Source organism: Engystomops pustulosus, chromosome 3, assembly GCF_040894005.1.
Source record: "Engystomops pustulosus chromosome 3, aEngPut4.maternal, whole genome shotgun sequence".
In the NCBI taxonomy this organism is placed as follows: Eukaryota; Metazoa; Chordata; class Amphibia; order Anura; family Leptodactylidae; genus Engystomops; species Engystomops pustulosus.
Window position 1 is genome coordinate 92405623 of NC_092413.1, and position 13980 is coordinate 92419602.

The window sequence follows — 13980 nt, forward strand, 5'->3', positions numbered from 1 at the left end:
TGTGCTCAACACTTTGTTTGGCTGTAGTCGGTTGGTTGCAGTGCATCCAGTATGGCCAGTGTTCTGGTGAAGTGCAGGGATAGCAGTTACACAAATCATTACCATGGTAACAGAGCAAGAAAGTCTGTTACATCATCACTGGGAGCAGAACATAAGAGGTAGGAGGAGTTACTGAGTCTCGTAGTCAGGTCCAGGCTCGGGGTCAGGGCAGGCGGCAGAGATGCGAGGTCAAGTCCAAATCCGGGGTCAGCAACGGGAGGTCCAGGCAGGTGGGAACGGGAACACAGGCACACGGAACACAGCAACACAGAGGAAATCGGGTAACACGGCTACACAGGACTCGGGAGCGGAGACACACAGGAACGCAGGAATACACAGGAAAGCAGGAATGCACAGGAACGCAGGAATAATCACCAGGAAGCTCTCTCTTAGGCTGTGAGGCACAAAGATCCGGCAGGGAACACAGGAAGAGGCAGGATTCTTAAAGGTGAGGTGTTCAGCCAGTGCACCAATTAGCGGTGCGCTGGCCCTTTAAATTTTCGGCAGGAGCCGCGTGCGCACCCTAGGAGGCGGGGAAGAGCAGGAGCCGGGAGAGGTAAGTGAGACCGAGCAGCAGCAGGGGCACACGGAGGAGCACGTATGCACCCGCGATCCGAGACAGGGATCGCGGGAGCACCCGTGACAGTGACTAATGACATTGAGTTTTGTTATATTCATTTATTCGTAGTTTCATGGGTTTTTGTATGAGGCGTTCATATTCCCGGAATATTCCGGAATATTCCATTCCTTACTTACCCTTATTTTGAGTCAGTAAGTTACTACTAATATTGTATTTCAAAACATGGAAAATTGAATCCTGGTACTTTGACCTACAACTTCCATCTTTATTCCTTCATATTAAAACCATAGACAATTTGCCATCATATAGTTGCTTATGTGTTTTGGGAAAAAGAAGATGCCCTTAGTCATAGCATACAGGGTATACATGCAGTAGCTTACCTGGTTCCCTGCCACAATCAAATTGTGATTACTGGGAGGGGAGCATTTTAAATCTAAACTGTCGTCTGCTCCTGCATCCCTTGTCCGTGTCCACATGATCCAATCCCTTCTTCACCCTCCTACAGGCTATATATTAGCATAATATATATAACCAGGAGGGGAGTAAAATTAAGAGGAGGAGGAGCTTCTCCATTATATGTTCTAACCCATTAGGATCCACACAACTGCAAACCTTAAAGGGGTATTCCGGGAATATGAACGTCTGATACAAACACACATGATGCTATGGATAAATGAATATAACAAAACTAAATGTCATTAGTCACAAAATGGAGCTTAAATACTTTGATTTTAGGATTCACAACATTTTATGGCCTCTTTAAAGTAGGTGGAGTTATCACCAAGATGGCTACCACGGGACATGATGTGGGATTTAGCCTAACCAGTATATGTATTCCAGGAGGAACAGATTCCCAGCTGTAGACAGCAATCTTTTGACCTGGTTGGGTCTTTTCAGTACAGGAGGAAACTGGCTCAGTGAGAGGCTATTGACTAGAGTCAGGAAGAAATAGTTCTCCTTATGGAGAGTTTAGTGCAAACCTAGACAAAAGTTTTCATACTCTACAGTTATACTTTAACTTATCAGAGCTGTGAGATACTGTGTGCTAACAATGTGTTTTTCCCCTTCTGAACATCATACTAGTATCTGACACATAGAAAAAGAGATGATACAGATCAGAGGTGAGATCCATGAGATGCATATTACACACAATAACATTCTTAGCCCTGCTACAACAGATCTCCCTCCCCTTTCACCTGGATGAAGAACTTATCTGCCCGTAGCTTTTAGCTCTCCTTACACTGTTATGTGTTGTTTGCCAACAGGCATGTGTGAGCTCTTCCTGGAATGCAAGGGTGGGGGTTAGAGGCAGAGAGCAAAAAAGAGCTCAACTACACAGAATCAGACAAGATGTCTGGCGACCCTAAAGTCGGAAGATCCAGATTTGGAGACCAGAAGCAACTGAAATTGTCTACACCAGGACTGATAAAGAAAGGTTGGAAATATATCTGTGAATTGCTGTATTTTTGTTAATAACAGTGAATTAGAGAATGTGTTATTTTGTTATCTTGAGTATATTTAACCCTTTAGTGATGCGGACCGAAAAGACTCTAGTGACCACCATTTTAGCAAATTTTAGTACACGAAGATTTAAGGGCCATAACTTGTTTTTTTGCATGCTACCATAAAAGTTTTTGCAGTGTTTTTTCAGGACACATAGAGCTAGTTAAAACATAGTAAAAGTTTAAAGAATTTTTTATTTTTATTTGGAGTTGAAATTGGAAAAAGGCTTTTTTGTCATTTATAGTACTTTTTTTTTTTGGTTTGCAAATGAACTTAAAATGAGCATTATTAATGAATACCCTACGTTCTTTTAATTTTTATATATAATATGTATAGTCCCAGGCAAACCGGGTGACTATGGCAGTGTTCTGTGTAGTGTAGCAGAGATTTTTTTTTTAATTGGGAAATATGAATGTATTTTTTATGAATATTTATTCCTATTTTGTGCGTGTGTGTTTTTACGTTATATGTCCCCCATGGGGAAAGACCCCTGGGGGACATTTTTTTTCTTTTTCTTTTACTTTTTTTTTTTGTTTTACAAGTATTTCCCTGTAACTGAGGCATCTATAAGAGCTTCAGTTACAGGGGGAATGAACACATGTGACTGGTGATTCTGATCAAAGCTGGGCTGGGTCTAATCAGACCCAGCAGCTCTGGTTAACCCCTTTAGACCCAGCGGTCACGTGACTGCCGAGTATATTTTTAAAGTTTTAATATGAAGAAATAAAGACTGAACGATCAGGGGCTGCCAGATTATCATGTCTTTTTAAAGAAAAAAGGAAACAAATAGAGATGAGCGAGCACTAAAATGCTCGGGTACTCGTTATTAGAGACGAATTTTTCCCGATGCTCGAGTGCTCGTCTCGAATAACGAGCCCCATTGAAGTCAATGGGAGACTCGAGCATTTTTCAAGGGGACCAAGGCTCTGCACAGGGAAGCTTGGCCAAACACCTGGAAACCTCAGAAAAGGATGGAAACACCACGGAAATGGACAGGAAACAGCAGGGGCAGCATGCATGGATGCCTCTGAGGCTGCTTAAACGCACCATTATGCCAAAATTATGGGCAACAGCATGGCCATGACAGAGTGACAGAATGAAGCTAGATAGCATCTAAAACATCCAATAATTGACCCTGACACTATAGGGGACGGCATGCAGAGGCAGCGGCAGCAGCGGCAGGCTAGAGAGTGTCTTGGCAACATACCCCAAATGGACTCAGGCTTAAAACCAATGGGTGGCAGAGAGGAACCAAAGGAGGTGAGCAAGAAGCGCTCAAATAATATCGGTAAATGATAAAAGTTTGCCAGTATATTTTGTGGATTACACAGCAGGGTGGCGACAAAGTTAACAAGTTTGATGTGGAAGCCATGAAAACAATCCAAAATTCTGCCTGACACAGCTCGTTTGATAAGGGGACCATGTATGGAGGCAGTGAACTAGTAGTAGATTAAAGGTGCTGCAGTTAAAACTATGTTAGTTGGATCTTGGGATGGAGCTGGCGCTCCGCTGCCAGGCGAGCTTTCGCCAATCCAAGCCCCTGTCTCTAGGCTACTCCCCAAACAGCACTTCTAAGAACCTTTTGTATAAGATCAAGTGTAGTAGCATTCTTATAAGTTTAGGATATGGCGGGTGAGGGGAATGTAAACAGATGCGCAAGAAGCGCTGAAATAATATTGGTAAATGATAAAAGTTTGCCAGTATATTTTGTGGATTACACAGCAGGGTGGCGACAAAGTTAACAAGCTGCACCAATTCTATGGAATGCTCTGCCCCCGACTATCAGACTAATACCTAACCTCCAAAGTTTCAAACGTGCTCTTAAAACCCATTTCTTTAGGCAAGCCTATAACACTCATTAACTGCATGAAGTTTTAACTCTTCTACTAACCCGTCCTGTGTCGTCCTCCCATCTGTTATCCAGCAACCAACAGGCACCAGACTTCTCTGCAGTCCCATTCACCCTGGACCTGGTATATAAGATGACGGCTGAGTGGTTCAAGCGACAGCAATTCCATTTATTATATTTTGTTCTATTCCCTAAGAAGAATGGCTTGACCATTAAATATTCTTTTACCTCGTGTTACCCCATCATCTTCATAAACCGTAAGCTCTGGCGAGCAGGGACCTCACTCCTGTTGTTCCATACAAATGTTGTGCTCTGTTACATTACATTTGTATTTGTTTCCTATGATTTGTAAAGCGCTACGGAATATGATGGTGCTATATAAATAAAGATTATTATTATTATTATTATGGAGGCAGTGAACTAGTAGTAGATTAAAGGTGCTGCAGTTAAAACTATGTTAGTTGGATCTTGGGATGGAGCTGGCGCTCCGCTTCCAGGCAAGCTTTCGCCAATCCAAGCCCCTGTCTCTAGGCTACTCCCCAAACAGCACTTCTAAGAACCTTTTGTATAAGATCAAGTGTAGTAGCGTTTATAGGTTTGGGATATGGCGGGTGAGGGGAATGTAAACAGATGCGCAAGAAGCGCTGAAATAATATCGGTAAATGATAAAAGTTTGCCAGTATATTTTGTGGATTACACAGCAGGGTGGCAACAAAGTAAATAAGTTTGATGTGGAATACCCTGTAATAGTTCTTGGGCGGTGTGCCTTTTATCGCCTAGGCTCAGCAGTTTGAGCACCGCCTGCTGTCGCTTAGCGACGGCACTGCTGCTGTGCCTAGAGCTACCGACTGATGGCGCCATGCCCACGGATGGTAATTCGGAGGAGGAGGAGGTGGAGGAGGGGTGGGAGGAGGAGGAGGTATCGTAGGCCTTTGAGACCTGGACCGAGGTAGGCCCCGCAATCCTCTGCATCAGCAGTATATGACCAGCCCCATGGTCAGACTCGGTCCCAGCCTCCACCAAGTTAAGTGTAGTAGCGTTCTTATAAGTTTGGGATATGGCGGGTGAGGGGAATGTAAACAGATGCGCAAGAAGCGCTGAAATAATATCCGTAAATGGTAAAAGTTTGCCAGTATATTTTGTGGATTGCACAGCAGGGTGGCGACAAAGTTAACAACTTTGATGTGAAATCCATGAAAACAACCCAAATTGCTGCCTGACACACCTCGTTTGATAAGGGGACGATGTATGGAGGCAGCTATATGGACAACTTTTGGAGGTAGCAATGGAGACAACGTGTGGAGGCTGCTATGGAGACAATTTAATTTGGATAGTGCCTGTATGTGGCAGTCCAAAAAAGTTTTCAAACCAGAGGAGCAGGTAGGTGGCCCTCCAGAAAAATGAAATAGATTGAGTGCCTGTATGTGGCAGTCCAAAAAAGTTTTCAAACCAGAGGAGCAGGTAGGTGGCCCTCCAGAAAAATTGAATAGATTGAGTGCCTGTATGTGGCACTCCCAAAAATTGTTTAAAACAGAGGACCGGGTAGGTGGCCCTCCAGAAAAATTAAATGCATAAAGTACTATAGCTAGAGCCAGTGGGCCCTGTCAAAAAATAGCCAGTTTCCTCTGCTTTAGTGTACAAAGAGGAGGAGAAGGAGGAAAATGAGGAGGAGGAGTGCATAAATTATTCAGGTTGAGCTTCCTTCACCTGGTGGAGATTGGAAATTATGAGAAATCCAGGCTTTATTAATCTTAATAAGCGTCAGCCTGTCAGCGCTGTCAGTCGACAGGCGTGTACGCTTATCGGTGATGATGCCACCAGCTGCACTGAAAACCCGCTCGGACAACACGCTAGCGGCAGGGCAGGCAAGAACCTCCAAGGCGTACAGCGCCAGTTCGTGCCACATGTCCAGCTTTGAAACCCAGTAGTTGTAGGGAGCTGTGTGATCATTTAGGACGATGGTATGGTCAGCTACGTACTCCCTCACCATCTTTCTGTAAAGATCAGCCCTACTCTGCCGAGACTGGGGACAGGTGACAGTGTCTTGCTGGGGTGACATAAAGCTGGCAAAAGCCTTGTAAAGCGTACCCTTGCCAGTGCTGGACAAGCTGCCTGCTCGCCTACTCTCCCTCGCTACTTGTCCCGCAGAACTACGCACTCTGCCGCTAGCGCTGTCAGAAGGGAAATAGTGTTTCAGCTTGTGCACCAGGGCCTGCTGGTATTCATGCATTCTCACACTCCTTTCCTCTCCAGGGATGAGAGTGGAAAGATTTTGCTTGTACCGTGGGTCCAGGAGAGTGAATACCCAGTAATCGGTGCTGGAATAAATTCTTTGAACGCGAGGGTCACGGGATAGGCAGCCTAGCATGAAATCTGCCATATGCGCCAGAGTACCAACGCGCAAGAATTCACTCCCCTCACTGGCCTGACTGTCCATTTCCTCCTCCTCCAACTCCTCCAACTCCTCTTCTTCTGCCCATACACGCTGAACAGTGAAGGACTGAACAATGGTCCCCTCTTGTGTCTCGCCAACATTCTCCTCCTCTTCCTCCTCATCCTCCTCCACCTCCACCTCCTCCGATATGCGCTGAGAAACAGACCTAAGGGTGCTTTGGCTATCAACAAGGGAATCTTCTTCCCCCGTCTCTTGTGACGAGCGCAAAGCTTCCGACTTCATGCTGATCAGAGAGTTTTTCAACAGGCCAAGCAGCGGGATGGTGAGGCTGATGATGGCGGCATCGCCACTGACCATCTGTGTTGACTCCTCGAAGTTACTCAGCACCTGACAGATATCAGACATCCACGTCCACTCCTCATTGTAGACTTGAGGAAGCTGACTGACCTGACTACCAGTTCTGGTGGAAGTTGACATCTGGCAGTCTACAATCGCTCTGCGCTGCTGGTAAACTCTGGATAACATAGTTAATGTTGAATTCCACCTCGTGGGCACGTCGCACAACAGTCGGTGAGCGGGCAGTTGGAGGCGGCGCTGCGCTGCCCTGAGAGTGGCAGCATCTGTGCTGGACTTCCTGAAATGAGCACAGATGCGGCGCACCTTCGTGAGCAAATCAGACAGATTGGGGTATGTCTTGAGGAAACGCTGAACTATGAGATTTAACACATGGGCCAGGCATGGCACATGTGTCAGTCTGCCGAGTTGCAGAGCCGCCACCAGGTTACGGCCGTTGTCACACACAACCATGCCTGGCTCCAGGTTCAGCGGTGATCAGCCACAGATCAGTCTGCGCCGTGATGCCCTGTAATAGTTCTTGGGCGGTGTGCCTTTTATCGCCTAGGCTCAGCAGTTTGAGCACCGCCTGCTGTCGCTTAGCGACGGCACTGCTGCTGTGCCTAGAGCTAGCGACTGATGGCGCCATGCCCACGGATGGTAGTTCGGAGGTGGAGGAGGGGTGGGAGGAGGAGGAGGCATAGTAGGCCTGAAACACCTGGACCGAGGTAGGCCCCGCAATCCTCGGCGTCGGCAGTATATGACCAGCCGCAGGGTCAGACTCGTCCCAGCCTCCACCAAGTTAACCCAATGTGCCGTCAGCGATATATAGTGGCCCTGCCCGGCAGCACTCGTCCACGTGTCCGTGGTCAGGTGGACCTTGTCAGAAACGGCGTTGGTCAGGGCACGGATGATGTTGTCTGACACGTGCTGGTGCAGGGCTGGGACGGCACATCGGGAAAAGTAGTGGCGGCTGGGGACCGAATACCGAGGGGCGGCCGCCGCCATGAGGTTGCGAAAGGCCTCGGTCTCTACTAGCCTATAGGGCAGCATCTCCAGGCTAAGCAATCTGGAGATGTGGACATTAAGGGCTTGGGCGTGCGGGTGGGTTGCACTATATTTCCGTTTCCGCTCCAGCGTCTGAGGTATGGAGAGCTGAACGCTGGTGGATGCTGTGGAGGATCGTGGAGGCGACGATGGGGTTTTTGTGCCAGGGTCCTGGGCAGGGAGCTGACTATCAGCTGACACAGGGGAAGGAGCAGTGGTGTGCACGGCCAGAGGTGAACGGGCTTGGTGCCACTGAGTGGGGTGTTTAGCATTCATATGCCTGCGCATACTGGTGGTAGTTAAGCTAGTAGTGGTGGAACCCCTGCTGATCCTGGTTTGGCAAAGGTTGCACACCACAGTCCGTCGGTCATCCGGTGTTTCCTTAAAGAACCTCCAGACTTCTGAAAATCTAGCCCTCGCAGCGGGAGCCCTCGCCACGGGAGCTTCACTACGTGACACATTTGGCGCTGATGCACCTGCTCTGGCCCTGCCTCTCCGTCTGGCCCCACCACTGCCTCTTCCAACCTGTTCTGGTCGAGGACTCTCCTCCGTCTCAGAAGCACTGTGTTCACCCGGCCTCTCAACCCAGCTTGGGTCTGTCACCTCATCATCCTCCGATCCCTCAGTCTGCTCCCCCCTCGGACTTCCTGCCCTGACAACAACTTCACCACTGTCTGACAACCGTGTCTCCTCATCGTCGGACACCTCTTTACACACTTCTTCCACTACGTCAAGAAGGTCATCATCACCCACAGACTGCGACTGGTGGAAAACCTGGGCATCGGAAAATTGCTCAGCAGCAACCGGACAAGTGGTTTGTGACTGTGGGAAGGGTCCAGAAAACAGTTCCTCAGAGTATGCCGGTTCAAATGCCAAATTTTCCTGGGAGGGGGCAGACTGGGGGGGAGGAGGCTGAGGTGCAGGAGCTGGAGGAGTGCCGATTTCGGTGACATGGGTGGACTGCGTGGAAGACTGACTGGTGGACAAATTGCTCGAAGCATTGTCGGCAATCCACGACATCACCTGTTCGCACTGTTCTGGCCTCAACAGTGCTCTACCACGAGTCCCAGTAACTTCAGACATGAACCTAGGGAGTGTAGCTCTGCGGCGTTCCCCTGCTCCCTCATCAGCAGGTGGTGTCTCACCCCGCCCAGGACCACGGCCTCTGACCCCTGCAGTAGTTGGACGCCCACGTCCCCGCCCTCGTCCTCTACCCATAGCCCTCGGGTTAAACATTTTGAAAATGAAAGTTATAACTTTAATTTTTTTTTAACTTTTTTTTGTGTTTTTTTGTGTTTTTTAGTTTTTAAAACCAAACGATGCTATCCTATTGCTATGGCTATTTTCTAGCCAAGTATGAAAGCACACTGCTATGCCAGATGAGATGACGCTGAGTTATTAAAAAAATAAACGTAAAATAAAAAGAAACTGGCAGACTGTGCCTAATTGAAATCAAACCCCTAATAAATTTTCCCACTTCGGTCTTTGCGATGGATATGTGCGTCACTAAGCGCTAAACATAACGGTCGCAAGTCTCACTACAAATTCCTCACAATATGGTAGTAGATGCACTACAGCAAGGACAGCCACCAGCAGATCAACCAGAAATAAAATATATATAACGCTATTGTAGGCCTAAGTAAGCCGTTTGGATTCTCCTATGGCTATTTTCTAGCTAAGTATGAAAGCACACTGCTATGCCAGATGAGATGACGCTGAGTTATTAAAAAAATAAACGTAAAATAAAAAGAAACTGGCAGACTGTGCCTAATTGAAATCAAACCCCTAATAAATTTTCCCACTTCGGTCTTTGCGATGGATATGTGCGTCACTAAGCGCTAAACACAACGGTCGCAAGTCTCACTACAAATTCCTCACAATATGGTAGTAGATGCACTACACAAGGACAGCCACCAGCAGATCAACCAGAAATAAAATATATAACGCTATTGTAGGCCTAAATAAGCCGTTTGGATTCTCCTATGGCTATTTTCTAGCCAAGTATGAAAGCACACTGCTATGCCAGATGAGATGACACTGAGTTATGAAAAAATAAACGTAAAATAAAAAGTAAATGGCAGACTGTGCCTAATTGAAATCCAACCCCTAATAAATTTTCCCACTTTGGTGTTTGAGGTGGATATGTGTGTCACTAAGAGCTAAACACAACGGTAGCAAGTCCCCCTGCAAATTCCTCACAATATGGTAGTAGCTGCAAATTAAAAAAAAAATGTATAACGTTATTGTAGCCCTAAGAAGGGCTGTTGGGTTCTTGTAGAATCACTCCTGCCTAACACTATTCTAATAGAACAGCCTAACGCTTTCCCTGACCAGCAGCAGCTCTCCCTAGCGGCATTCAGACACAGAATGATCCGAGCAGCGCAGGCAGGGGCTAGTCTATTCCAGGGTCACCTGATCTGGCCAGCCAACCACTGCTATCGACGTGTAAGGGTACCACGTCATGCTGGGTGGAGTGCAGAGTCTCCTGGCTTGTGATTGGCTCTGTTTCTGGCCGTCAAAAAGCAAAACGGCGGGAGATGCCATTTTCTCGAGCGGGCGAAGTATTCGTCCGAGCAACGAGCAGTTTCGAGTACGCTAATGCTCGAACGAGCATCAAGCTCGGACGAGTATGTTCGCTCATCTCTAGAAACAAACCTATCCAAATTGGAAAATTGCATAGTGGAAAAAAAAATCCAGAGATTTGAAAGATTCTACAGTGGTAATTGTTTATAAATGAAAAATTGGTGAGAACAAATTGCCTCGGTCCATCCTCGAAAGGGGTGGATGAAGAAACAAGTCATTACCAACCCCTCACTAATCTTGCCCATAAATAATGTTATTTGTAACAATCATCTTCCCACTATTCTCCCATCTCCACCATTATCCCAATATTCCACCACCTATAAATGAATTCTCTATATCACCATCTCTTCTGCCCTCTCATATAATGGTCTTGGCTAATGCTTACTTGAGCAATACACTATGGCTTTGCAAACAGCAGCAACCACCTCATTCTCTATCCTTCTTTCATCTGCTATCACTATTTCTGCTACTCCATGCCACTGGTGACATTTTCCCCAATCCAGGGATTTTTAAATATATCCCCACCATTCCCAGCCTTCCGCCACAGAACTCTCTCATCCAAATCTTGTAACCAATCTGATCTACAACCTATCCACCTGACCCGCTCTCCACCACCTCCTCCACCCTCTCTCTCTGAAGCATTGTGCAACGTACGCTCCATATGCAAGAAAGTGACTTAAATCCATGACCTCTTCATTTCTCAGCAACTGTCTTTTCTGCGACTGATGGAAATTGGATAACTCCTTCTGACACTGCTTCACTTGCTGAGCTTTGTTATGGTGGCCTCTGCTCTCACACTCCCCGTACCTGGTAGAGGAGTTGGCATCCTCCTGTCTGACAACTGCTACTTCAGCCCAATCTCTTTACACTCTCACCTTTCCCTCTTTCGGAGTCCACTCCATCCACATCTATACTCCTTCTAACTTCCAAGTGGCTGTCATCTACTGACCCCCTGGCCCTGTCTCTGCTTTTATCGATCACTTTAATACCTGGCTTCTTGATTTTTTCTTCTCTGACATCCCTTCTATCATCATGGGGGACATTCCCATTGATATAGCTCATTCTGTTACCTCTAAACTCACTCCTCTTGCTTACCACCTCATTCAGCCTCTCACAGTGGTCCTCCACAGCCACTCGCAAAGAGTGCCACACGCTTAACCTCATCTTCACCCGCCTCTGTTCCCTATCCAATCTGTCAAATTCTACTCTCCTCCTATCCAACCACAACTTACTCACTTTCTCTACCAATCTGGCTTTAACCACTACTGCAGTCCACAGAACTATACAGCCACGTAGGAATCTCAAACATTTAGACCCCTGCATACTTTCCAAAATTCTTCTACCTCTCTCATCCATATCCTCATGCAAGGAGGTAGAAACTGCTGCTACCTTCTACATCACCACAGTTTATTTAGCCCTGGAATCTGTAGCCCCCCTCACTCTCACTACAACTAGACAACCCAAACGGCAACCATGGCACACCAACCTCACAAAACATCTGAGGCAAAGAGCCAGGGGTGCTAAACAGCGTTCAGAAAGAAATCCTTCGCGAAGGAAGACATTCTGTCATGCAAGCAGGTGGTCATCACCTATAAACAAGCACTTGCATCTGCCAAACAGGATTACTTCATTAATCTTATATCTTATTTATCACACAAACCCAGACAACTATTTTCTACCTTTAATTCCCTTCCACGTCCTCCAACACCCTCTCCAACCTCTCTCATTTCAGCTGAGGAATTTGCCTCACACTTTAAAAACAAAATAGACAACATCAGGGAAAGTTTTAACCTACATCCCCCGGCAACCTACACAGAATATCCAATCCCAGTCCTTGTTAACTAACTTCTCTTACTAATGAAAAGGTTTCCTCCATGCTGTCAAGCTCACATCTCACTACTACTTATCTCGAATCTTACCATTGTGCTCTTCCCAGCCGTAACTCATCTCTTTAACCTTTCTGTATATGCTGGTACTGTTCCATCTTCCTTTTAACATGTAACTGTCACACCCATCCTAAACTAGCCATCTCTGGACCCATCTACGCTCTATTTCACTACTTCCATTTGCTTCAAAACTCCTTGAACAACATGTAAACTATTTTACTACCTTTTGTACAACTTTCTCTATGACAAACTACAATTTGGTTTTCAACCCAATCGCTCCACTGAGACTGCCCTGACCAAAGTTTCTAATGACCTACTGTCAGCCAAGGCAAAAGATCATTTCTCTGTTCTCCTCCTCTCTGACCAGTCCTCAGCCTTTGACACTGTTGACCATTCTCTCCTGATGCAGACGCTATGCTCTCTTGGTATCACTGACCTGGCCCTCTCCTGGATCTCCTCATACCTTTCAAACCAGATGCTCAGTGTCTATCTCTCTTACACCACCTCTTCACCTTGCCCCATCTCTGATGGCATCCCTCAAGGTTCTCTTCTGGGACTTCTACTCTTCACCCTCTACATCTGTTTCCTGGGACATCTAATTAAAGGTGTTTTCCCACAAAGCAAAGTGAGTGCTGAGACCCCCACAGATTGCGAGAATGAGGGGCCAGACTAACCTCCTTGCCGCTCCTCAGACTAATGGAGTAGACGGCTGCGCATGACCGTTCTGCTCCATTAATCTCTATTGCCGAGTGCTGCACTCACTGATCTCCATCAGCTCCATAAATAGGTTGGTCGGACGCCTCGTTCTCGCAATCTGCGGAGGTGTCGGCACTGAGACCCCCACTGTTTAGCAAGTTAGGTTGTATCCCGTGGATAAGGCCTAACTTTGCTTCGTGGAAAAACCCCTTTAAGTCCCATGGCTTCCAATAACATTCATATGCAGATGACACACAGATCTATATTTCTGGTCCAGATATCTCCTTCCTTCTAGACAGAATTCTATCAGAATTCAGTGTCTATCAGCCATATCCTACTTTTTTTCTTCCCGTTATCTAAAATTTAACATGGACAAAACGGAACTCAAAATCTTTCCTCCACCCTCCCACTAGACCTTACTGTCACAATTCATGGCTCTACACTCTCCCTGGTCCCAAAAGTCTTATGTGCTCTAATGGTGTGCAACATCCCCCACTGGGGCCTAGCCTTTTCTTGGGGCCTAGAGGCAGCCGGGGCCCAGAATACCGGAGTGGCTGGCAGTTGCGGCCTAGGCACGCTAGTGTCACGGTGCTTGGTATGGGGACCGGAGGGCTGTCCCACAGCTTGGCTGGTCTCCAGTGGGTGGTGTGTGCAAGAAATTAGATGAGGGAGAGGCTGAGTCCCTGGATGATAGATAGGGGGGTCCTTGATGGTGATACAGCCGTAGCAGGGAACAGACGTGCAAAAATAACTTACAGTTCTTTATTCGAACCAACAGCAGCAACAGGCCAAACGATTCTGTACAAATGGTACACCAGCCTAGTTGCAGATGCAGGCTGGGATGTAGCTGTGTCCAATGCTGGAAGCTGCAGCTTAGTCCTGGGTCTTCTGTGTGAGCTCACTAGAGGTGTGAGGCACACGCTGTCTCTGGTCACTCAGTGTAGAAGATATGCCCCTCTGTCAGGAACTGGGTTACAAGAGCTGCTCATAAGGTCAGAGCTCAGCACTAACTCCTCTAACTGACTATTAGCACTCTCTAACTGTCACTTCTCCTCAGCTCCTGGTCATG

The 13980-nt window shown here is 46.9% G+C and overlaps 1 long non-coding RNA gene across 1 annotated transcript in view; it reads left to right on the top strand.

Moving 5' to 3' along the window:
- The first annotated feature begins 163 nt into the window (after positions 1–163).
- The window catches only part of LOC140120508 (uncharacterized), a 19740-nt gene continuing 5923 nt past the window's right edge, over positions 164–13980 (top strand). Inside the window, exons 1-2 of the long non-coding RNA XR_011853832.1 lie at positions 164–487; positions 1885–2054. This is a non-coding gene — a long non-coding RNA (uncharacterized lncRNA). The remainder of the gene's footprint in view (positions 488–1884; positions 2055–13980) is intronic.